The 23,767-nt window shown below is 37.2% G+C and overlaps 1 pseudogene; it reads right to left on the bottom strand.

The window, feature by feature from the left end:
• Window positions 1-314: 314 nt before the first annotated feature.
• On the bottom strand, window positions 315-23,767 carry LOC141584692 (uncharacterized; annotated as a pseudogene).

Genomic DNA, 23,767 nt, shown 5'->3' with positions numbered 1-23,767 from the left:
TAATAGTATTAATTCCTTTGATTCATAAGTATGGGAGGCTTTTCCATTTATTGGTGTCTTCTTTAATTTCGTTTTTTTTTTTATATTTAAAAAAGGCATTTATTCAGCCTCATGATGAGACTATTACATTTAGCAATCAACAGCCTGAGTGCAAAACAAAAAATCTACATTAAAATCCTTTGTTGGAGTGCTTTCCACTTTCTACAGAACAGAAACTAAAATAACCTGTTTCACAATTAGTCACAAATACAGTCCTTGAATTTTTTTGCCCATACACATGAGTATTTGTCTAAAACATGTCTTCTTTGTAGCAGCTAGGCCCTGCCACCACAGTGCTTGGCTGAGTCCACAAATCTGTTGTAAACTGTAGCTTTCCTGTCACTTCTCTGGCCCTCCTCTCCTGCTAAGCTTTGTTTCCTAATTAAAATCTTCTGCCACAGAGGTCTTTCATCTCCTTGGGTAAAGGTATTCCATGGCTACTGCTGCTACTGGAACTACCACAGCCACCTTGGTTTCGTGGTTTGGCAAAACATTGGCCTCTACCACCACAGGGGCCAGAGCTTCTGCCTCCAAAGTTTCTTCCCTTCATGGATACAAAATTTGAAGACTCATTGTTGTAACTACCAAATTCACTGTGGCTTCCACAACCTCCAAAATTGCTTCCATCATTACGAAATCCATTATAGCCATCCCCACTGCCATCATATCCACCATCACCACGGCTGCCACCAAAGCCACCACAACCAAAGCTGTCATTCCCACTGAAACCACCTCCACGCCCACTACCAACGTTTCCAGAACCCCTATGACCTCTTTGGCTGAGTGAGGCACTAGCCATCTCTGGCTTTGACAGGGCTTTCCTAACTTCACAGTTGTGGTCATTCCTATTATGGTACTTCTGAATGACAATCTTATCCACGGAGTTAATGATCAAATGTTACCAAGGCAAAGCCCCTCTTCTTGCCACTGCCTCAGTCAGTCGTGATTTCAATCACTTCAACTTTTTCCATACTATTCAAAATAATCTCTCAGGTGATTTCCTTCAGTGTCTTCTTTATTGCCACCAACAAATATCCTTTTGTTGTTAAGTGGGAACCTGTCTTTGAGAATCTTCTCTTGAGACAGCTGTCTTTGGTTTCACAGCTCTTTCATCCACCTGTGTGGCCTTACATGGCTGCATCAACCCCCTCCACAGTGACACAGGTAACAAACCCAAAGCCCCTAGAGCACTTGGTGTTTGGATCTCTCATGACCACACAGTCTGTGAGCATTCCCCACGGCTCAAAATGGCTCCTCCAACTCTCATTCGTTGTTTCAAAGCTCAAACCTCCAATGAAGAGCTTCCTCAGTGGTTCAAGCTCTTGAGGAGACTGATTTAGACATGACAGCAGGGAGAAGAGAGATTTTAATGATGCTTCTTTGGCGGCATCCACAGGCAGCGTCCTCTTTAATTTCTTTCATCAGTGTTTTCTAGTTTTCCTTGTAGAGGTCTTTCATCTCCTTGGTTAAAGGTATTCCTAGATATTTCTTCTTCTAGCTGTTATAAATGGGATTATCTTCTCGATTTCTTTTTCAGCATTTCATGACTGATGTATAGAAATGCTACTGTTTCTTGTATGTTAATTTTGTATCTTTAAATTTTTCTGAATTTATTAAATCTAACTGTTTTTGTGGTAGAGTCTTAAGGTTTTTCAAGATACAAGTTCATGTAATCTGTAAAGAGAGACAACTTGACTTCCTCTTTTCCAATTTGGATGTGTTTTCTTTTTTCCTTTGACCTGATTGCTCTGGCTAGGACTTCCAGTACTATGTTGAATAGGAAAGGTGAAAGTGTGCATCACTGTCTTGTTCCAGTTCTTTGAGGAAAGGCTTTCAGATCGTCCCCATTCAGTATGATATTAACTGTGGATTTGTCATATATGGCCATTATTATGTTGAGTTATGCTTCTTTGATGCCTAGTTTTTTGAAAATTTTAATCATAAAGGATGTTGTGTCCTTGTCTGGTTTTGATATCAGGGTGATGCTGGCCTCAGAGAATGAGTTGGGAAAAACTCCTTCCTCTTCAAGAGTTTGAAGTAGTTTGAGGAAAATTTGTGTTAATTCTTCTTTATAAGTTTGGTAGCATTCAGCCATGAATCCATCCAGTCCTAGGCTTTTCTTTGTTGGGAAACTTTTTAAAATCAGTCTTGTTACTCGTTTTTGGTATATTAAGGTTTTCTTTTTCTTCCTGATTCAATCCTGGTTAGTTGTGTTAAAAGAAAAAGGTTAGCTGAAATAAATTTAACAGTTTAATTGAGCAAAGAGTGATTCATGAATTGGGCAGCCTTCCAAGCTAGAGTAAGCTCAGAGACTTCAACATAGCCACGTGTTAGAAGAAGATTTATGAACAGAAAAAGGAAATTGATGTACAGAAAATGGAAGTGAAGTACAGAAAGAGATAGATTGGTTACAGCTCAGCATTTGCCTTATTTGAACACAGTTTGAAGAATTGGCCACCTTTGATTAGCCAAAACTCAGTGATTGTCACAGGAGTATGCTACTGTCTGATTACAACTCCGTTTAGGTTAGTTCATGATGTACAGAGAAACCTTTAGGCCAAACTTAAAATATTCAAGGAGGCAGCTTTCAGCTAAACTTGACTTAGAAGTTGTATGAGTCTAGGAATTTATTTCCTCCAAGTCTTCCAATTTATTAGCATACAGTTGTTGATAATAGTCTCCGATGATCTTTTGTATGTTATCAGTGATAATGTCCCCTTTCTTATTTCTGTCTTTATTTGGGTCTTTTTTTGTTTGTTTAGTCTAGGCAGCAGTTTATTGAGTTTCATCGTACACATTACATTTTTTTTGGTCTCTATTCATTTAGTTCTTCTACTAATTTTGATTTTGGTTTATTCTTGCTTTTCTAGTTCCTTGTGGTGTATCATTAGATACAGTTTGTCATTTTTTTTAATCCATTCAGTCAATCTATATATTTTAAGTGGAAAATTTAGCTTGTTTACATTTAAGGTTATTATTGCTATGTGAGGACTCCACTCATCTAACCTATATTGAATCACTACAGCCTTTCAGGTAGATATGAAGGTATGTCAATGTGGCTCTAGGGATGTGGATATGTAGAGACTATTGGGCCCCAGGGCAGGATGCACTCTCTTGAGGGTTGGGCTCTGAAAATGGCACTGTGCTACAGCTACTTAGAACTCAGGGGATGGTGAGGCTGGAACCTCTCCAGGTAACTCCCTATGCCAGTTTCAGAGCTGATTAAGATTGAGGTGCTCTCTCCAAAGGGGCTAGGATTGCAGGAGTCAACAGTGGGAATGTGGACTGCTAGAGATCTGTCACTTACACTTTTCTTATACTGGTGAACCTCTCCCAGTTCCCAGCCAATCCTGGCCAGGCTGGCTGCCTGCTTCCTTCTCCTTCCATGCTTTAGGTATGTCCTGTCACTTCTGTGTTAAATTCCAATGTTCTCTATTAGATGCTCTATTTTACATACTATTGGTTATTCTCTGTGGAGGAGTCAAGTACTAGATGTCTCTAGTTATCTTGAAGCTTCTTGTCAAGATCCCCCTCCGGCTTCCAAGTAGCTGGAACTATAGGCCTTTTCCACAATGCCAGGCGAATTTTTGTATTTTTAGTAGAGATAGGGTTATGCCCTGTTAGCCAGGCAGGTTTCAAACTCCTGAACTCAGGTGATCCACCTGCCTTGGCCTCCAAAAGTTCTGGGATTACAGGTGTGAGCCACCATACCCAGCCAATCTCTATTTTTATGAGTGTTTTCTATTACATTATTTTCAGATTTATTTTATTGTTTACTGCTTTCTATTTTTATTAGGACTAATTTGTTATCTTTGCTTAAGTTAGATGTTTACTTCACTGATTATTGGCTTTTTACTTTTTCAATATATCTATTTCAAACTGTAAATTTATTTTCTATGCACAGCTTTAGCTACATCTCACAAGTTTTGATGTGTAGTACTTTTATTGTAATTTATGTATACATTTCCTATTTTTCATTGTGATTTTTTCCCTTAACTCATGAGTTACTTGGAAGTATGCCACTTAATTTTCTAATATATGGGAATTTTCTGGTTATTTTTCTGTGGCTGATTTCTTATTCAGCTTTATTGTTGTACAGTAATATGCTGTATGTTTACATTCCTTTGAAATATTCGAATTATAGTCTAAAATAGTGTGTCTTTTGTAAACAGCATATCATCTGAAAATATTTTTAATCGATACATTACTCTCTTTACATTTAATGCAAGTACTGATATTCACAGTTCAAGCATATTCTTTTACTAATTGTTTTTCTCTTTGTTTTGCCCATTCTATTATTCTTTTCCTCACACTTTACTTTCAAGTGTACTGATGAATTCATTTCTTTAATTTTTTTTATCATGGTAAATACATTTATCATAACATTTACCATCTTAACCACTTTAAATGTACAGTTTAGTAATTTTAAGTACATTCATAGAGTTGTGCAACCATCACCACTCTTCATCTCCAGAACTCTTTTTATCTTGCAAAACTAAAACTCTCTTCCCATTAAACAGTAACTTTTTTGCTGTCTTCCTCCTATGCCCTTACAACTACCATTCCACTTTCAGTAGCTATGATTTTGACTATTCTAGGTACCTAATGAAAGTGGAATCATACAGAATTTGTCTTTTTTTGTGATTGGTTTATTTCACTTAGTATGATGTCCTTGAGATTCATTCACATTATAGCATACGTTTGAATTTTTTTTCTTTTTAAGACTGGATAATATTCCATTGTACATATATACTGCATTTTCTTATCCTTTCATCTGTCAGTGCACTTTTATGTTGCTTCTGTGTTTTAGTTAATGTGAATAGTTGCTATGAATATTGCTGTACAAATATCACTTAGAGATTCTGCTTTTAATCCTTCTGGAGTATATAACCAGAGACAGAATTGGGGTCTGGGAGTGGGGGACTAGGGGAGGAATAGCAGGGTTTGAGGGGATTGGAGAGGGATGGCATTAGGAGAAATACCTAATATAGATGACGGGTATTTCTAATATAGAAATACCTAATATAGATGCAGCAAATCACCACCATGGCACGTGTATACCTATGTAACAAACCTGCACAATCTGCACATGTACCCCAGAATTTAAAGTATAAAAAATAAATTTCTTGAAAAAAGAATTGCTGAGTCTATGGCAACTCTAGTTTTTTGAGGAACAGCCATACTGTTTTCCGTAACAGCTTCACCACTATACATTCCCATTAACAGTGTGCAAGTGTTCTAATTTCTCCTAAAGGATTGATGATTTTTCTTTATTTTTGCTTTCCTATTACTATGAAATTTTTAGGTATGTTTACTTTTTTGTGCTTACTCTAGAAATTGCACTGTACATTCTTGACAAATTTAAGTCTAACTTGATACATTTGCCATCTTCCAAACAAAGTAAAAAACTTACAATGTTTTAATTCAAGTGCCTAACCCCCCACATGACATACCATTTTTGTTTTATATGTTATTTCTTTGCATTTTAAACTTTGTAAGACATCATTATTATTACTATTGTATTATGCAGTCAATTTCCATTTGGGTTTATGTGCATTTTAGAATTTTACTATTTTTATTGTTCTTTGTTCTTTTCTGAATCTCTATCTAATCTATTTAGATTTATTTTCTATCTAGATTTATTTTTAGATTTATTTATTTATTTTTAATGTATTTATTTTCTATCTAGATTTATTTTATTTAGATTTATTTTTAGATTTATTTTTCTAACTAGATTTATTTTATTTATTTTAAGTTTCTATCTAGATTTATTTTTCTTCTATTTTCCCTGAAGAAAACCCTTGACTTTTTTGTTTTAACAGTGAATGTGAGTCTGGTGTTCATAATTTTTTTGGCCTATTTTTGTTTTCTGAAGATGCTCTTCTGAAAAATATTTTCATCATCTATGAAATTTTTTGTCAGCAATTGTTATTAATACTGTAAAGAAATAATTCCATTGCGTTCCCGTTTGCTTTTTATTTTTATTTTTGTTGGTTTTTGTTTTTGTTTTTCTTTGGAGAATTCAGCTGTCAGTCTAAATATTGCTCCTTTGAAGATAACCAGTGTTTCTTCTTCAGCTCTGTTTAAATTTTTTTTTTTTTTTGTCTTTTTTTCTGGATTTCTTTTTTTTCTTTTCTTTTTTTTTTTTTTTTTTTTTTTTTAATTTCTTAAGTGTTCTTTTCTTTTCCTTATTATTGCTTGGGGTTTGTAGGGCTTCTTAAATCTTTGGCTTACTGTCTTTTGTCAGTTGCTTCTGTCTCACTTTTTTCTCCTCTCCTCTTAGACTTTGATTAAACATAATTTAATGCTTCTCGCTGTATTCCTTGTGTCTCTTCCCCCCTTCTGTATATTTTAATCTTCCACTTCTCTGAGCATGGATGTCTAAAGTTCTGCTCAGCTGCTCAGCCTTATGCGGCCTCTTACTAAATTCAGCAATTCCAGGAGAAAATAATCTTTAAACACTGCCTCACTGAACTGAGTCTCACCTCCATTTTCACCCCTTTTGCTTAGCTTTCTTTCTAGCTTGTTAAAATTCAAAAGAATTCAAGTAAATGCTTCTTTTTTATATAATATCCAAATTTTTTTCCTCAGCAAAAGGATGGATTGAATCTATCTCAACCATCATCACCTTGTGCCTATAGTATGTGAAAGAAAAATGAATGCATTGTTAAGCAATACATTCCCACAGGCTGAATCATCTTCCTCAACTTTGAGAAGACAGCCACATCAGGAAACTGGAAAACCATCTAAATTGTATTTTTTAGTTGATGCCTTGGCTTTTCGCATTAGATCTAATGACTAAAATGTGAAATAGTAGAGGCAAATACATCCAACTTTTCACAAAAATGTTGTTTTTAGTGCCCTTTTGGATTATCTTCTCCAATTCCCCTAAGTTGTCAATTATGTCAAAGGAGGTTAGAGGAGGTACCCTTGGGTCAAACCAATTTTCTTTTTCTTCTGCATATAAGAACATTAATAGATTAGAATACCAAATGTGGGGAAAGCTTCAGAACTAATAATTTATTGAATTACAGTTATTAGAACTTCTATTATAGTCTTGTGAAATATTTTTGATGTTTCTTTCCATTGTTTCTTGAAATCATACCACTTAAGTAAATGCTTCAGACCATACCTAAGAAAAAATACTGTCTTCTAACAGCAGGAGCAAGATTAGCATGACGCCAATCCGGAAATAATAGCAGCCAATGTTTATTGAACATTTACTATATGAACAGTAATGTACTCTATCCTTTATGCACTGTATTTTATTTTTTTCTCACAAAAACCCAATGACAGCTTCCCCAAAATCACTCAATTCCGAAATGTCATAGCCAGGATTCAAACCCAAACCACTGACTTTAGAATTCATGCTTTATGTATAGACATGAAGAGTGGGAACATAACTACTTCTTAGAATTATACATTTTTTTCATAAGCTTTAACTCTTTACTTGTATTCTATGTTTTTGGTAATTGGATTAATAAGTTCAGTCTATTCAATATTTGTTTTGAGTGTCTCAGTTAAGCAAGTAATAGCTAGACCACTGCATTTTGTGTGCTAATTTCTAAACTTCAGATAGTAGACAGATGATAGAGAATGATGTATTGGAAGCCAGAATTTATAAAACCAGGGAAGAACTCTTAAAAAGAGTAAAGGTAAGCCCTGTAGCCAATTCATAATCAAGGATGATAAATAAGTTCTTGGTCACAGAATAAGCAGAAAGGCAAACACTGAGACACAATTCACCTCTCCTTCCTCAGCAGTTCCCCTGACACCTTTCATGCTCACTTTTCATGATATTTATTTAACTGTATTTATATGTCTGCTTTCCCCACTATTAAAGAACTTCTAGATAGCCAGGACACTAACTTATTCCATTTTGATATTCCCTGCATTTGTCATGGTACCAGATACATAGATACTGTGAATGGATGAATGGAAAAAGAGAAAAGGGGAGAAAAATCCTTCAGATACTTAGGAATCATGAACTAATCTTCTACTGTAAAATTATTCTCTTCTTTAGTGGTAGAATTCACAGGGACTAGAGGCTTAAAACTGGCTTGAACATCCTTGTACAACCTTGAACATCCTGACACCAAATAAGGTAGCTATGTTTATATTTTTATATTAAGATGAAACAAGATCTTTTAAAAAGAAAAAGATCTTTTCATTAAAAGATCTTTAAATCTTTTTTCATTAAAAAAAAAACAAAACTATTTTTAGAAGAGATGGAGGAAGCTTTTAGAAATAATGAAATCCACTCTATGTCACAGCTCATTTGGATAGCTGATTATCCATAGTTTCTCACAAGCAGTTCCCAAGACAACATTCTATGCTTTTAGTCTTTGTGCTCTTGACCTGAACCCTGAAAATTATTTCTATTAACCTGGCTAAACATGCTTACTCCAAGCACTATAGACTAGACTGAGTTTCTGTACAAATACATACGTTTCTGACTATTTGAACAGCACTTCCTCCCTTGAGAAGATAGTGATTTCGTGTGGACAAGTTGATTAGTTAAGTATGTACCACTCTAACTTCTTTAAAATAGCATAAAGTGCTATATTTTCAACATTCAAAAACGAGAAGTTGCTGATTTAAGTTTTGAGATATTCTTAAAGTAGCGACAATATAGAACAAGACACATTATTCTGTGTCGCCAGAAAGCTCCTATAGCTAATGATTGAGGGAAAACCAAAATGGTGACCCAGTATTTTATGTAACACAAAGGGAACAAGAGACTATGTATCTCAAAGTGTTTATGATCATCAGTGGTAATGCTGATATCCTAGAATACAAATTCTCTGAATGCAAGGAGGATCATGCTCTCCAAAAGATTTTAAAACTAATATAAATAGCTTTTAATCTACAGGTAAAATTTATTTTTGCTACAAATTAGAGTATGTAATCAGGACAAAATAATCAAAGCACAAATAGTTACAGCACTCTCCACCCAGCTAGTCCCATTGTCTAAGACTCAATGCTAAGACAGACTTTAAATCAAGAAGAAAGTCTCATTTTATTTGATTTGGACAATGTTACTGTGGTTTGTCACAATGAACATTGAGATGAACATCACTATAAGGAGAAGGTGAAAAGTGCAGTTTAAGGAAGAACAGATTAACTACCAAACCAAGTCAGGCAAGTATTGCATGCTTACACATGTGCAAAGTTGTGGTATCGCACAACTCCAAAGCTGTAAGAATACCATTGGAAATATAATAATGAAAACATTAAGTGTGATAATACTGCTCAAAGAATCCTGTGCCTGCTGGAATTATGCAATGCCTTTCACCTAACAGCTATTTCTGGTGGGGATATATGAAATTAATATGGACAGAAGCAGGGAAATACTAGGCAGAGAAGGGCAGGTCTGTGATAAAGCCCCAACCTCAAGCCTGAACTTGCAGCCCAAAGTGAGAACATGCATTCCTGTTTTCCCACCTGAATGATGTCTTTTCAAAAGCCTGGCCTGCCTTGCCCTTCAATCCTGCATCCAAAAAAATCCCATCCTCCACTGGAGTGGAGGAGCAGAGGAGGAGAGAAGAGAAGAAGCAGCTGGATGTCATAGAGGAGTAGCTTGACTTCAAAGGGACAGCTTGATGGGGGACTTCAGAGAAGAGTCCGGCTAGGGATGGCCAAACTCCAGCGGAAGACCACTTTCCCACTTTTTCCCTTTTCCAGTCCCTGTTCTCACTGAGAGCCATTTCCACCAGCAACAAATCCTCCACATTTATCATCTTCATTTCATTCGTGTGGCGTGATTCTTCTTGGATGCCAAACAATAGCTCGGGATACAGAGGCTGTCACTCTGAGCCATTAAACACTTAAGCCATCCACGGGTGGTAAATCTAAAAGAGTACACTGTAACACATGCCCTCTGTGGCTCTGGGGGTCAAGGATTCCCCCTAGACACTGCCCTGGGGTGGCACAAAATTCTCCTCCTGCCAGTGCTCAGAAGCACTCATCCTGACCCCTACACTCACTCACCTGTGTACTCCCTTTCTTGTGACAGGCTAAGAGCAGTGGGCTGAGTAAATGAGCCACACTCTTCAGAAATCCTGTGAAGGGTCAAGGGAACCATCCCATTTCAAAATCATGGTCAAGACAGTAAATGTTACAACTAAAAGGAAAAAGAGTAAGAAGAGTGACAAAATTAAGAGTTTAATAATTGCAGTTGATATTATAGACATATTGGAACACTGTTACGCTGCATTGTTACATTGCTGATTTGTCCAGTGTTACACTGGCTCTGATGACTCTTTAAAGCAAACCATTAACACTTTTAGCAAATTCTAAAATTTAAAAACATGAGAATAATTGAATTTTAGCAAAGAACTTCCTTGGTGTAGTAAAATCAATAACATCCTTGGGCTATGTAATTTAAGGAGAGACCAAAGACTCCTCCGCTCAAAATGTCACCGAAGTCAGCCTACTTTGATACCATTTCACCATGAAGGCCCACCTTCATTTCAACTTTAAAGGACCCTTAGTAAAGGTACTGCTTTTTGCCCATTCTTTATTTCAGTTGTTTTGTTTCAAAAAAAAAAAAAGGAAAATATTGAAAAGGATTTACAAATACACATATAATACTGCAAAAAGAACATAAATTAGGTATGGAAAGAGAAGAGAAGTAATGGAAATATAATGAAGAAAACATTAAATACAATAATCCTTTTCTTGGACAAAATCAATCAGTTGAGCCATGGGAAGCCATTAGCATCTGTTGGTAAATTAACTGGTCAGATAATCTAACTCATCACTAAGGTATTCAGGATAATTTCAGCTGTAGATTGTCATGAAAGGTTGAGAAAGATTAGAGAAACCCAGCATGGGGAACTGAATCATGCAAGAACAGTCATCTCAGGTCAGAAATCACAGGGGGAGAGTCTTGAGACACAGAAAGACACTGTAAGTGTTCTTAATTCCTGAAATAAATGCAAGAAATTGGATAATCAAGTTAGATATCAGCATTATTATTTGGTGAGGGGGCTCTAGAATCATTTTTCAGAACAAGCTGTAACTATTGTCAGCTCACCAATATGTCTTCCACTGCATTACATAAATACAAGCTCCTTTGTTCTACCAAAAACTCCACTTCTACGCAGTTTGTGGCCCACGTGGAGGACAAAAATAAACAATCCGTGTGGTCACAATGTGTGGGCTCCCTTAGGGAGCAGAATTAGGACAGGGAAAGAAAAACTTGTAAAAGAGAAACTGTAATAAAAATCCAAATGATAGGCCCAGTACAGTGGCTCATGCCTGTAATCCCAGCACTTTGGGAGGCTGAGGTGGGTGGATCATGAGGTCTAGAGACCGAGACCATCCTGGCCAACATGGTGAAACCTTGTCTCTTCTAAAACTACAAAAATTAGTGGGGCATGGTGGCATGCACCTGTAGTCACAGCTACTTGGGAGGCTGAGGCAGGAGAATCACTTAAACCCGGGAGGTGGAGGTTGCAGTGAGCCGAGATCACGCCACTGCCCTCCAGCCTGACAACAGAGCAAGATTCAGTTTCAAAAACAAACAGACAACCCAAATGATACGGATTCCTTGAAATGTTTACTTCACTAACTTGTAGGGGCAACTGATAAATTTCTGCCTACTACTGCTGATTATTGGGCCTCTTCTTTTGCTTCATAATATCCTGTACAAACAATATAATGATCTGGTCCCTGTTTACCCCTTTGTGCTTATTTCTTGTGTTTCCCTGACCTATCATATATCCACATTCTATGAAGGCTGTGCCTTTGCACACACGGTTCCTTCTGACTAGAATTACCCAATCTTTTTGTCTTCCTGAATAGCTGTTATTTAATCTTTATTATTCATTCCTAGAGTCATTTCCATTTCCCCTGACCTTTTCAAGTAAAGCAGATGTCCTTCTGTGTACGCTATTGTTGTGGCATAAAACTCTCTATAGCGTTTATCATTTATCTGTGTTGTAAGTGCTGGTTTATTGGCCTAAAAAACCTGATTTTAAGGACTATGTCTTAAAAATCTCTACACCTCTACCTGTAGTATATACCACAATATTTGTGGCATTACTAGTTGTTAAATAAGTTCATAATGTTCTGGTTTGCAATTCATTTGTATTGCACTTTAGCCTTACTCCTTCTAACTATAAATTAAGGTGCATTCATACATATATATATATATATATATATATACACACACACACCCCTAAAGCTCATTTGTTACCTATATCCAAATCGCAAACCCATATTGGTTACTTTAAGGAAACTCTCAAGCTTAGCATGCATGGAAACAGTAATTCCATACATGCTAAGCAGTTTTGTGTATATTTCAGTCACATAGGGCATTCTTGTGTCTTGTCCCTAAAGTCTGTATTTGTTGAAGACTGGAGGTTTCTGTCTGCTAACTATATAGCAAATCACTGGGCTGTGTCCTCAGTCTTTTTGTTGCTATTATTGCTGCAGGCACTGTTTCATAATACTGTAATTAAAAACAAAGTACAGTACTTTAACAGTATTCATTTAGCAAAAATTTCAACCATATAATGGGTATAAAAAATAATTCAAGAAAATGAATAAGACCTAGTATTCAATAGCACAACAGTGTAACTGTAGTCAATAATAACTTAATGGTATATTTAAAAATGACTAAAAGAGTATAATTGTATTGTTTGTAACACAAAGAATAAATGCCTGAGGACATGGATACTCCATTCTCCATAATATGATGATTTCATATTGCATGCCTGTACCAAAACATCTAATGTACTTCACAAATATATACATCTACTGTGTCCCGACAAAAATTAAAAATCAAAAAATAATTTTAACATAAAGATAATAACAGCCATGGCTGTTAGTTACTACAATACTTTATGAGCATCTACTATTTACCAGACACCAAGTGAAGTGATTTTACCCTCTTCATCTCTTGTTTTCACAACTCTAACAAAACAAGCATTAAAGTCCACAACTTGCATGTGAGGAAACCAAAGCTCAGTGAAGATTCTAGGATGCCCTAGTCACATCACAAGAAAACAAGGGGCTTGAGATTTGAGTTTGAAATTTGGGGATCTCAAACTCTACTTTTTACTACACCAGACTGCTTTCCTGTACAGAACTTTTTGCAAATGTGGTTCTCTATTCAATGCCTTTGTGTCTTTGCTAACAAGGAATAAATGGTGGTGGGTACTCATATATTTTATGTCATTAAATCTTTAATACACAAAACACAAACAAAAGAATTCATACAAAAGAAAATAATGCAAATAACATCCAGATTTTTACTGAATAAACTAATGCAACAGGAGCACTTCAGGCAAGTCGGTAGTGTCCTGAGTAGGCCAGTCACGCCACCACAAAGGACTGTCAGCTTTGCTTTCTAGGTTGAGCTGCCTCAAAGGCCAAGAAACACAAATCGGCAAAGGAAATTTCTCATAAATTCAAATTCAGGTAACCCACCTATTGGTGTTATGGGTAGGGGTATAAATGAGAGAAAGGCTATAATTTAAAGTTTTGTTTTTGTGGACCCTGACTTTGACTTACTCAGATATTATTATGATTATTATTTTATAATCCCAATAGCATTTTTCTGGGTGCTTAATAAATTTTACTTTTTAGAGAATTTTTAGGTTCACGCCAGAATTGATAGAAAGTACAGAGTACCAGTGTATTCTATGCCCCCAAAATGTGCATAGCCTCTCCCACTATCAACATCCTGCAGCAAGGTGGTATGTTCAGCACTCATATTTTAACCCTCTTCCTGTTTAGAAACAAAAACGTGCCACCTGCTGCCAGCGCTTACTTAATTTTACATAAACATGCCCTTTGAGGCTGAAGCAGATCTGACTAATTTTCAATGTGAAAGTAAAATATAAAAACTGTTCTTGGAGTTATTTCTAAACAGAACTAACATCAGAATCATCTGAATCATCAGAATCATCTATTTCAGAAAACTCAGATTCATCAAATGAATCTTCGGCCAACAACTGTTCGAGAACAATGTTAACATCACACATAGGAACACTACATTTTCTAGGACTTGACATTTTCAGCAATCAAGAATCACTATATTTTGTGAATGGAAATACCACTACTAAAAGCAGAATGCTATATATAAAATGATGTCTTTCGTGTCCAAAGTCGATATGTTAGAACGATGCAAAAACACTAAGAAAAGTGAAATCTTTAGTGGCAAAGTTGTCTTTGGGTAAATGCTGCGGCCATAAGCCCTGCCAGCAAGTATTCTTGGGGCAAACGGGAAAAGGGTTAATAAATTATAAGATATCTCCATCTTCTCCATGGAACTTTTGAGTACTAACTCTAGTTCCCTAAAAACGTCTGAAGACATATTAGAAATTCTGAGATACTCAACATGTAATACAAACACCAATATCTCATTCCCAGCCATTTCAGGAAAATCAAAGTCATAGCTGACACTTGCTGAATGTGCCTTAAGCATCTGGGTTTTCCTAAGCACTTGACTCATATAAAGTACTTTAATCCTTAGAACAAATAGTGGAAAATGCATGAGTATACATATTTTAATAAACTGCAAGATGTCTCCTGCATTTCCATGTAATTTATGGCATCCAGCACATGCAAGTTACACGTGATAGATGTTCATCAACAAATGTATCTGTGAATGGCAGGAAAAAGTTTAACACTTCTCAATATGGATTCACAGAAAAATTTAATAATCATATCATGGGGGAATCAAATGGTTCTGTCCACATGTTGCATATGCACTTGTGTTTCCCTCCAAATGAGTGGTCAAGTGGGAAAGGGAAATTATTTAAACAGATGGGACAAAATCAATTGTAAATATTGTTCATCATACCAAAGCACATACTATTATGAAGAATCTTGGGTCTGTTTTCATAAAATAAATTAAAAATGAAAAGTAAACAAGCTAATGTTGGTGGTTTTTTTCTAAAAGCAATTTCTATGGCATTACAATGTTTTAACAGATTCCATTTAATCAAATGTGCCTTTTAGAACTGACTTATGATCAGAATGACTTATGACAGTCCGTGATTATGTAGTAGGATTGTGGCAAAATCTTGAAACACCTATTAAATCAATCTTTAAAAAAGATAACATAATATTCAGTATCAATGTAGGATTAAGACATGTCTGTTGTATGAATCACAACCTTATCAAATGTAAGGAATTAGAGAAAACACCTTTTCAAAATTACATAGCCTCCCACATATTGTAAATGCATTTATTCTGCCCACTTATTAAGCAAATGCATGTGACAAAAATCCTAGGACTTACATTTTATTATTACAAATGCATCTGTCTGTGTGTGTGTATGTGGATCAGGGGAATTGTTGTGTATATAATCATGTGTCATCTAATAACAAGGATACGTTCCGAGAAGTGCATCTTTAGGCAGTTTTGTCATTGTGTGAATATCATACAGTGTATTTACCTGAACTTAGATAGTATAGCCTAGGACACACCTAGGCTATGTGGCATAGCTTATTGCTCCTAGGCTACAAACCTGTACAGTATGTTAATATACTTAATATCATAGGCAGTTGTAACACAATGATAAGTATTTGTATATCTAAACATATCTGAAATAGAAATGATACCATAAAATATTATATAAAATATTTTTAAAATGGCACATCTGCATGGGGCACTTGCTAGGAATGGAGCTTGCAGGACTGGAAGTTGCTCTCGGTGAGTCAGTGAGTGAATTATGAGTGAATATGAAGACCTAGGCTGTTACTTTACACTACTATAGTCTTTATAGACACTGTACATTTAGGCTACACCAAATTTATTTCAAAGTCTCTTCAATAATAAATTAACCTTAGCTTACTGTAACTTTCTAGCTTTACTAACTTTAATATTCTTAACTTTTTGACCTTAATAACACTTAGTTTAAAACATAAACACATTGTACAGCTATACAAAAATATTTTCTTTCTTTATATATTTATTCTACAGGCTTGTTTCTATTTTTAAAAATTTTTATGTCTTACTTTTTAAACTTTTGTGTTAAAAACTAAGACACAACACGCACATTAGCCTAGGCTTACACAGTGTCAGGATCATTCATATCGCCATCCCCCACAACCGTGTCTTAACCCAGAGGAAGTTCTTCAGGGGCAAGAACACACCTGGAGCTTTTATCACCTATGATAACAATGCCTTCTTCTGGAATTCCTCCAGAAGGACTCACCTGGGACTGTTTTATAGTTAATTTTTTTTAATGAGTAGAAGGAGTACACTCTAAAATGATGTTAGAAAGTATATATATAGTAAATACTATAATAAAGTAAATATAAATTTACTACAGTAAACATATAAACCAGAAACATAATCATTTATTATCATTATCAAGTATTATGTACTATACATAATTACATGTGCTACAATTTTATATGACTGGCATATACTTGTGTATATAGATATAGATATGCTACAATTTTATACAACTGGCATAGGTTTGTTTACACCAGAGTCCCCACAAACACATGAGCTATGAAGTTAGATGGCTATGATATTATCACTTGGCAACAGAAATTTTTCAGCTTCATTATAATTTTAGGGGGCCATTGTCATATATGAGGTCTGTCCCTCACCAAAATATAGTTATGTGGTATATGACTATATGTTTGCATATGTGTGAGAAAAACAACAAGACAAATTAATTTTATCTTGCCAAAACCTAGCACACAGATGTGTTCAGGGTCATATCACAAAAGCTTCACCATATCAAGGGGTTCATAAGCCACACTTTCGTAAGTACTGGTTCGTTATGATCAAGTTCTCTAAAAATCAGTTAAAGCATATAGAAACTTTCACATACTCGCCACATAAGACAAATCCAAGTAGTCCATTTCCAGCCATTTCAGAAAAATTAAAATTACAGATGACACTGTTGAATGTGTTTTATGTGTCTGTGCTTTTCTAAGCACTTGACTTGTATTAATTCATTTAATTCTGACAAAAACGTGATGTTAGTGCTTTTATTACCCTTCATATTACAGATGAGAAAACAAACACTCAAGAAGCTTAAAGTACTTGTCCAAGATCCCAAAGCTAAAAATGGCGGAACCAGGATTCAAACCCAGACAGTCTGTGTCCACATCCTTTGCCTAGTGTTCCTCAATGCAGCCATGTTATTTAGGGTAGTATAACACATGATTGGATGGGACTGACATGCATGTTGCAGGACACTGAGCATTCCTCCCCTTCTGTCGTTAATTACCATTGCAGCCACTAGGCATTGTGACAAGAAGTGGTACCTAACCTCCAGCATTTCCAAATATCTGCTTGGGAGAGGAATTATTCAACATAAAAATGCCACAACTGTTATTCCCCAGGTGAAACCACAGTTAACTGAGGGTCTACTCACACATTCTCTCTCTCTCTCTCTCTCTTCTCTCTCTCTCTCTCACACACACACACACACACACATACACAATCTAGTATACACATATGTATTCACATATTCATACACAGTCAAGATTTGAAGTGAAAATAAAAAGTTAACTGAGTTCAACGTTTTCCTTTCTCTATCCTTCCTCATTGCTTTCTTGACAAACATTGACTTTACTCCATCTCTTATATCTAGAAGGCATGGACAGGAAGAAGAAAAGGAAAAGAGAATAGAAGCACAAAAATTAAAGTGAAAAGAGGGAAGAATAGAAATCAAACAGAAGGCAGAAAAAATAGATATCTACAGGAACTACTGAGACAGGAATCATCTGCCCCAAAGTCGCTGAATGAAGTAAAAGCAGTCAGTAAACCAAAACCATTATCTGACTTGCCTTGCCTCAAAACTTGTTTATGTATTTCAGAGAACCATTGAATTTCAGAATGGAGTTGGTCCAGCTAATACTGTAGCCCACCCCCACCAAATAGAAGAATACCCCCTACAGTTTCTGTGACAGATGGCCATTCATCCTCTGCCACATGTCATTTACAAGAGCAGGCATGTCATTAACTACTTTTAGAAGAAATCCACGTGTCTTTTGTTTGGTACTAATTGTTAGAAAATCATTCTCATTCAGAACGGAAATCTGCCACACTTCAGTCTCAGTTCTCTCTTCTGGAACCATATGGAATTAGTTAAACCCTTCTTCTGCATGATAGTCCTCTAAAATTTTGAAGCCATTATTATACTGCTCCTGAGTCTCCTCCTACCCAAAATAAACATATGCAAAATATATGATCTGCCCTCCAAAAAGTAGCAGACCTCATAGTATAGGACCAATATCCTCAAAAAGCCTGTTTCATTTCTTCCTGAGTAGTCATTCTTTTCTTACAGAGCTCAAAGTCAGCACCTCTGATGTGTATCTGTGTGGGTATGCTCTGTGAACTCTGCATATACACACGTGTATAAATATGAGTATGCACACACAAACATGAAGCACACATGGAGTTTGTACATTTGTATATAAATATGCAGACACACGTGTGTTCACCACGTAAAATATGCACATTGCTCTTCTCTCCTTTTCTTTCAAGTGCTCCTTTCTTGTGTGTTTCCAGGCCAGCCCCTATACAGCCAGAGCTCACCTATTTTCAGGCTTATTTCATCCCTTTGGAAATGAGTTCGGTGCTTTCACGCTCTATGTACATTTTTTTGCTTAGCCAGGAGTGGATGCTTAACACACCCTTGTCTCCCGTGTGCCCAGCCCTGAGTATTAATCCTCAGCTTCCAAGAGTAAGAAAAACAGTCAAGCACTCGGCATCCCAAGACCTGAATGCCTCTGAAAGAATGTGATAACATCAGCAAAGTTGAGAGCCTGGAAAACCAAATCTGACATTAATCTGAACCCATTTTTCTTTTCCTTAGTTTCATTTCTAATTAGGTATTGCTTTTGCCTTTTTCTCTGTTTATCACCTGTCCATTTCCTACCCTATTTTCAGAAGAGAGAAATAAAAACTTTTCTTTGATATTGAAGGAAATGTCCAAAGGGCCCTGAGTTCAAGTCTTTCATTTCTCTGACTGTAATCTGAGTTTCACAGTTCAGTGCCTTTGCAAGCCTCAAATGGAAGTGTTATTTCCAGGTTATGATAACGTTATTGGATCCAAAGTCATTGTCAACATTTCTACTCACAGAAAGTTATTTTGCACTTTCTCCTGAAAGCAGGAATTGAGTTGGTGGGGAGCAGGGCAGGGGAGATCTGAAAGAGCTTCCAGCTTTTTCAAAAAGATTTTTATTTCATCTCACTTCTTCACAGCACACGAAAAGAGCACGGAAATGCCCTCCACAGCACCTGCTACCTGCTGTGTGCTCGTCCCACGACACTTCTTTTTTTATTTTTTTATTTTTTTTTTGATATTTACCATTGTTTATTTATTATATATATATATATATATATATATATATATATATATATATAATTGCATTTTAGGTTTGGGGGTACATGTGATGAACATGCAAGATTGTTGCATAGGTACACACATGGCAGTGTGGTTTTCTGCCTTCCGTCCCCTCGCCTGTATCTGTCATTTCTCCCCATGCTATCTCTTCCCACCTCCCCACACCCCCGTCCCTCCCCTATTTCCCCCCAATGGACCCCAGTGTGTAGTGCTCCCCTCCCTGTGTCCATGTGTTCTCATTGTTCAACACCCGCCTATGAGTGAGAATATGCGGTGTTTGATTTTCTGCTCTTGTGTCAGTTTGCTGAGAATGATGGTTTCCAGGTTCATCCATGTCCCTACAAAGGACGTGAACTCATCGTTTTTGATGGCTGCGTAATATTCCATGGTGTATATGTACTACATTTTCCCTATCCAGTCTATCATCGTTGGGCATTTGGGTTGGTTCCAGGTCTTTGCTATTGTAAACAGTGCTGCAATGAACATTTGTGTGCACGTGTCCTTATAGTAGAATGATTTATAATCCTTTGGATATATACCCAGTAATGGGATTGCTGGGTCGAGTGGGATTTCTATTTTTAGGTCCTTGAGGAATCGCCACACTGTCTTCCACAGTGGTTGAATTAATTTACATTCCCACCAATAGTGTAAAAGTGTTCCTATTTCTCCACATCCTCTCCAGCATCTGTTGTCTCCAGATTTTTTAATGATCGCCATTCAAACTGGTGTGAGACACTTCTTTTTCTACTCCTCTCTTCTTCCTTCTCTTTTCTTTTCTATAATGGAGGCCATAAAGAGAACAGGATCGTTTCAGGAAGATGGATGAGAAGAGGAAGAAGAGTCAGGATCAGATGACGTGGCCCATTCTGAGGGCGTTCCCAGGGCAGCACCTGGGAGGCCACAAAGCAGTAGTAAGTTGGAATGTCCTCAGGTGGACGTTCTCAGGGCCAAGGGTTGGGCACCAAGCACTCATGTCATCCTGCATGACAACTTTGCTCAGGCCGAACCCTACAGAAACTCACCCAGGTTTTCGTTCTTTTAACTCAAGCCTTGCATATGAATCACTGAAACTTCTAAATGAGTGATTCAGAAAGAAGCTGAAGATTTAATTCAGTTTCTGCCAAAAGAGAAAAAGAAAGGAATTTAATATCATGACTAATAGATTTTCAAAGGGCAAAGTCCTAACATGCCTGCAGGCATTAAAGAATGTCTCTTTCTACATATAAAACAAACAACAAAAATCTCTAGTGACTTCTTTTTATTCTAGCCTATAGAATTTCTCCTAATGCTTTTAGATATGGAAATTCCACTTTCTTAAAGCCTTTCATGATATCCCCTTCTTTGTACATTTGTCAGAAATCATTACACCATATCTGCTTCCCCATCACCTTTTGTCACTCTGTCTCAAGAATGCTGTGGGAGTGTGCTTTGTTCTGCTGTCACTCATTGTGTTTTCCCCTTGCTTAGAGGCATTGGTTAAAATGAGAGCAGGGCTCTCGAAGCTCTCTGACGGTCTTCTCTCTTGTTCTGAGGTAGTACATTTCTTTCTCCTCATAACAGCTGATTCCAAACTCTACCAAGTGTAACCACCCCCTACTGACTGTTAAATAAAATGTATCAGAGGTGGTACCAAACTAAAAAAGTTGTTTATGTCACCTTTCAAGAAATCAGAAGAAAGAGATCATTGCCAAGTACCCAAACAGGCCAGTTTTAGCTGATTGAGTCAGGAAGCACCTCTTTTAACCCTGCAAGGAAAGTATCTGAAGCAACCTGGTGCTAACGCATCTGCTTTTTGTATTATGCTATAGGTTTGGTCCTGCTCAGACTGTCTTATAAAAACCAACCATCAGAGCACCTTTTCTAAATTTGTGGAGGAGATGCTGTAAACTAAATTTGTTACAATGTTGCCTTTTGACAGCACTCTCCCTCAACTCTTCACTCTGGCATTTGTCTATCTTTTACTCCTCTGAGAAAATCAAAAGTCACCAGGCCCAAACTTTGAACTTTGCCTTTTTCCATTCATTTTTATCTGTCCTAGAACTGGTACAATTTCAAAACAAAGGTGTCTCTAGTATTTTTTTTTTTACAATTAATTAAGTAATTAACCTGTGTTTGTAAACCCATTTCCTGTCTCCTCTGGGGACACACTTTTATCTGATCAGGTGGTATCCACCCTTTATCTTCAATCTTACTACCTCTATTCCTTCATCTTGAAAAACATTCGGGTTTTATTCATACTCAAATAAAAGACAGTCTCATCAAGCTATTGACTTTTTAAAAATTCCCTGTTTATAAGACAATTTTAAAATAAAAATCTTTATGACAGACTATTACTTAAGAGAAAAATCATTTATTCATGATTTATTTATAAAAATTGTACTACACAATTTTGTATTTATGAAAGTCATTAAAATATATGCATGCACTTTTCTTAATGAGTTGATGTTACCCTTAAGCAGGCAAAAATTGGTTCTTGGGGATGTGAAAGTTATCAGCATCAAAATGGAGTCACAAATGTCAAACTCTAATAAAATGGTCTGGGAGGCCATGAAGGAGGCCTATGTATGCCCATGATAGGAACTATCCCAGGCATTCCTCAAAACTGCAATATTCATGACAAGCCACTTGCATAGAGACACTTGCTTAACAACAGCTGCCTCCACTGAGCAGCTCACACCAACTCCCCCTGTGACCAATGGCCTCTGTTTCCAAAACAGGTTGCAGGGACTTCCTCTCTGTGTCTTTAAATGTTTCCCCTTTTGCCAAGCTCTTTGGATGAACCTATGACCCCTCAGAGCACTCGGATCCCAGATTGCAGTCCCATGCTAACCTCAAATAAATTATTTGTTTTGGAGAGTTGGTCTGTCACTCATTTTAGGTTGAAAAGGGGCAAAAAAAAATCCTTAAACATTATAGTGGTTTATGGGCCTCCAAAGGTCAATGAGATAGTATTTCTTAGTACTTAATTTATTTTTCCATAGAGATAATTTTAATTTAATTAACTTTTCTCCTGGAGAGTGGAGTCCAATAATGAAAAAGAGGTTAGAAAACAATCATGGATCCAGATTACCTAGGTTTACAAACTGGATCTGCCTCAACTTGACTGTGTGTTCCTTGGCGGGGTACTTAATCTCACTGTGCCTCAGTTTCCTTACCTAAAATGGTAATATTAGCATCTGTTTCGCAAGCTGATTTTTAAAAGAGCTACATGAGCTAATTAACGCACCTGCTACTATGAATGTTAGCTTACTCTTTCAACCCACTTCACTATGCAATTGCGTCCCTGTCTACCTCTCCAAATGCATTTCCTTCTGGTCTTATTGTCACTTGGTCCGCTCCAGCCATGCTAACATTCCTACCACTTCCCAAACTACCAGGGTCATTTCTAATTCAAGGTTTTCACCCCTTCTGTTTTCTCCATCTGGAATCTCTTTCCCCAAATTTCCCCATTGCTCATTCTCTCATTCGATGCAGGTTTCTGCTCAGAAGTTACCTTTGTAAAGAATCTTTCCTAATTTACATCCCTATTTTCTCACCCTATTGCCTTTTATTTTTCTTTCCAGCATGCCTTACTACCTAAAATTCCACTTTTAAAACCTGGTTATTTGTTCTGTATCCCCAACTAGAGTATTAATGTGGACAGGAAATGGAATTACAGGGTAGAAGAGGGCGGTTCCCCAATAAAGGCCCCACGCTCAAACCTGAAGACAAAAGGCCCTAAATGAGGACAAGCATTTTGTTTTCACACCCAAAAGGTTGCCTTTTGGCCTGCCACATGCCCCATCCTTCCCCCACCTAAAACCGAGACCATCGCAGGCACAGACACAGCAGCTGAATGTCGGAACCAGCAGACCAGCTATGGGGCAACAACCGCTGCTGAGAAAGAAAAAAGAGGAGGGATATCTGGACGCTGAAGGGAGTTCAGCCAGGGACCTTCAGTGGCCCGACTCCAGGGAAAGACTACCTTCCCACTCCATCCCCACCTTCCAGCTCCCCATCTATCTCCCTGAGAGCCACCTCCACTGCTCAATAAAACCTTGCATGCATCCTCGCAGGCCATGTGTGATCCGATTCTTCCAGTACACTGGGCAAGGGTGCATGGTACAGAAGGCTGTCACACTGCTCCCTGCTGTGCCCTTGAGATAAGGCAGAGGGTCCACTGAGTTGACTAACACACAAGCCATCTGTAGAAAGAGCTTGGTAACACACGCCCACTTGGACTTCGGACCCACAGACACCCACCCCTAGACGCTGCCGTGGGGCCCGAGCCCAAAAGTGCTCGCCAACCTCTGCACCTGTCCGTTTGCGTGCTCCTCCTAGGGGTTTGAACTGTGGGGCAACCAAGCAGGCTACACTCCTGTTGCATATTTTTTGAGGAGAATCAGGAAACGCTCCCAT

This window comes from Saimiri boliviensis, chromosome 5 (genome assembly GCF_048565385.1).
Source record: "Saimiri boliviensis isolate mSaiBol1 chromosome 5, mSaiBol1.pri, whole genome shotgun sequence".
NCBI lineage: Eukaryota > Metazoa > Chordata > Mammalia > Primates > Cebidae > Saimiri > Saimiri boliviensis.
Note: the sequence above shows the minus strand (reverse complement) of the source record. Positions and strands in the feature narration are given on the sequence as shown.